The following is a 3,744-nucleotide window of genomic DNA, read 5'->3' on the forward strand; positions in this document are numbered from 1 at the left end:
CAACAACAACAAAACATTGTCTCATTAGGTGAGGTCAGTTACATGGAACAAATAACACTATTGAACTCTATCATGTATCATGTCTATAAAGAGATCGTTTACATATAGATATCATTTGACCACCTCATGGATGGTCTCTTTCTGCCTTTCATCCTTTGTCCATCTTCCATCTCATCCAATATTCTAACTAGGTGGTCAAGGGGTGACAATGGGTAGGGTAGGGTAGGGTAGAATTTGAAACTAACCCTAACTCTACCTGCGGGTTGAAATTTTTACATAAACTCAACTCTATCCTATCTGCGGGTTAAGAATATCTCAACTCTAACCCTACCCGTTCTTAACTCGTGGGTATCCAACCATACCTGCGGGTTACAAAAAAGATACAACATTATTATATAACCTGATGATAATTTAAAATAGAAGAAACTTTCATATAAAGAAAAGTATTAAATTATTAATTAATGATCTTCTTTTAGTGGCTAACGATCTTTTGTATTTAGTGAGAGGTCATTTATTCAACATCTACTTGAAATATATTTTATATAAGTATATAACATAGAGTGCGGGTTAGCCGGGTAGAATTGAGGCTCAACCCGTACCATAACCGACCCGCACCCTACCCTACCCGCTGCGGATTGGGTTGGCAACCTTATCCGACCAGGTGAAATCGGATTGGATACCTGCAAGTATGGTGTATGTTGTCACCGTCTAAGTGTTCTATTGGTTTTCTTTTCACATGTCCAACTTTCTCTTATATTTTTCAAGATTTTTTTTAAAAAAGAAAATAATTTGTCCTGTTTTCTTTATTTCGAAAAAATGACTGTATATATATGAAATCCTTCTAGAGAATCATCATCTACATACATACTTGATTAGGTATTTGGATTTGGATCGGAGTGTTTAAAGAAGGGTATACCGATCCGTATTGTACAATAATATAATCATGCACATATATAAATTAGATAATGTATATGTCAACATATCTTGTTTATTTATATAATACTACATAATTGCATGCAATATTATTATTTATTAAAAACCTTGGTACCTAACAAATTCCGACAAAGGTTGCATTTGGCAGTTATAGGCTGAGGAAGACATTGATTGGGATCAAACAGACCTAAGCATTATCTTAAACAAAATCTAGATTAAATGTCCTACTATTTCAAGCATTTAGTCTTTATTTAATTGTATTTTGAATTGTACGTTTATACCAAACTTGATTAAAAATAAGATCATGTGAAACTCATCAAAAGTTGCCCTTTCAGATCTGTTATTTAAAAATACTTCTAAAACATGTGTTTGTTTAGATACTACTCTAATTTATGTTAGGAATAAAAAGGTCAGTCAACATTACTCTACTATAGCAAGTTATCGACGGCTATTTCGACATCGAGTTGGGGTAATAATTTACTAACGGTTTGCCGCCAGTAAAATTGTGTTTGGTTATAGTGATAGAATATTGAGATAGAATATAAAAATACAAAATTATGTTTAAAAATGAGATATAGATAGAGATATTATATTCGGAGATACTAAATTAGTATATTTTGTATTTATTATGACAAAAAAATACAAAAATACTAACAAATGATACAACTTATTTTTTATTTTTTTTATTATTCTTGTTAATTTTTCATAATTATATTTTTTATTATTATATTTTTTCTCTCAAATTTTTTGAATGAAAAAAAAATAAATTAAATTTTCATAATTTATTCTATTTTATCACCAAATAGAATATAAAAATATTAAATTCTGTATTTTTGTTTTTTATATCTTGTTTTCGATATCTTGTCCGATACTGTTTTTAGAAACTAAGGCAGTCTAATGTCTTTGATGCCGATAAAATAAGTAAAAATTTAATTTTGTTTTAGAAATATGTTTACCGATGATCTGATCATTAAAAAAATTTGGTGCCAAAAAACATCAACTACATTTGTGACGGATATACAATGATTCTATCGTCGCTAAATTTACCTGTCAATTACAATTAAATTAAATAATTAAAAACAAACATTAATATCAAAAATACGTTATCAACGACTAAAATGTTGATAACAGAATTTAATTTAATTTTTATTTTTCAAAATCTTAAGTTAACATACCAATAGTCTACCCGTTAGTAACAATTTAATAATTGATCCTTAACAATTAATATAACAAATATTAGGGATAGAGCTAAATGAAACATTAGAAGAAGTTAAAAATATTTATGTAATAAAATAATATTAAAATAAAATTTAAAAAAAATTAAACTAAAATTTACATATAATTTACATATAAAAAATTAAAATTAAGGGACTGTCGCTGCCTTCTTGAATATGTAGCTTCGCCCTCACAAATATGTTATCGATACCCTAACCGTTGATAATGGAAATTAATTTAATCTTTAATTTTTAAAATTTAAATATTAAATATGATACCAGAAGTCTGACCGTTGGTAATAGTAAATTAATTTAATGTTAAATTTTGCTTATTTTTTATTTTACCCACGGCATGCATTAATGAAACGCATCGTTTTTGCTAACATTTAAATATCTTACAATTATGAAAATAATGTTCCACCTTTTTAATTTATACAAATATATAAGCCATTTTAATTTGAGTGAATTATACGCAATAAAAGAACAGTAATAGTAATAGACATCTATAAGTAAAAAAAAGTTTAACAATGCAAAAATAATTTAATAATTTTTTAAAAGATTGATTCTATCAGGAATTTATGAATTTATTATGTACAAATAATGTTAATAATCTTTTTGTTTGACCAATTCATATGATAATTGCTCCTGTAAAGATATCTTCATAAAAATAAACTATAATAATTAAAAATAATTAGATAATTAGATATATATGATTAAATTGTGTAACATAATATTGTTAATGTATAAACTATTATCTTCACACATGTGAAGACATTTTTTTACAAATAACCACCTAACTAAATACATTTTTATTTTTATTTTATTTACCCTTTTAGACATTGTATAATTGAATGAGACCTTAGCAATGGATTTAAAATATAATCAATGTACATATATATTAATTTGAGTTTCTTTTTGCAAAATATGAAAGCAGTATATTAGGACGTTAATTTTCGTTATGCACAAAAGAATTTACTTTATTTTACGAAATTATTTCTAAAATATTGGTAAAAAAAAATTAAAATTGAGAATTTTATTATGGATGAAAATAATTCTTAGTCAAATGTTAGTATATAAGAAATTAGTTTTAAAATTAAAGTCATGCAACTATAGTAGAATATTTTTGAAAATAATTTGAATAGTATAACTTGTCAATACCAATTTTTATATATGTAAATAAATAATTTCACAACAATATATAAATGGAAAAGAAAAGGAAAATAAAATAAAATAAAATAAATAAAAGATTTAATTAGGTGGGATACGGTATATAAGGTCAAAAGGTTTTGTTTGATGTAAGGCATCTTATCTTAAAGATCTTACTTAGCTCTATTCTCTCATAAAGCAGATTTCACATGTCAAAAAGTTTATCAATGCAAGCTTACAAAGGTTGAGACGTTATTCCACTTTTTCCCAGTAGTTCCATAGTATAAAACAAATATTGGTTTTAATAACAATATTTTATGATTGACTACTATAATTAATTCAAGAACTTAATTTATATAATGGATTTTATTAGTATAAACAAAATCTATAAACACATATATGGACGAGTTACTCAATCATTAACTAAATTTGATATTTCATTTGTAGTTAT

This window comes from Arachis duranensis, chromosome 2, assembly GCF_000817695.3.
Source record: "Arachis duranensis cultivar V14167 chromosome 2, aradu.V14167.gnm2.J7QH, whole genome shotgun sequence".
In the NCBI taxonomy this organism is placed as follows: domain Eukaryota; kingdom Viridiplantae; phylum Streptophyta; class Magnoliopsida; order Fabales; family Fabaceae; genus Arachis; species Arachis duranensis.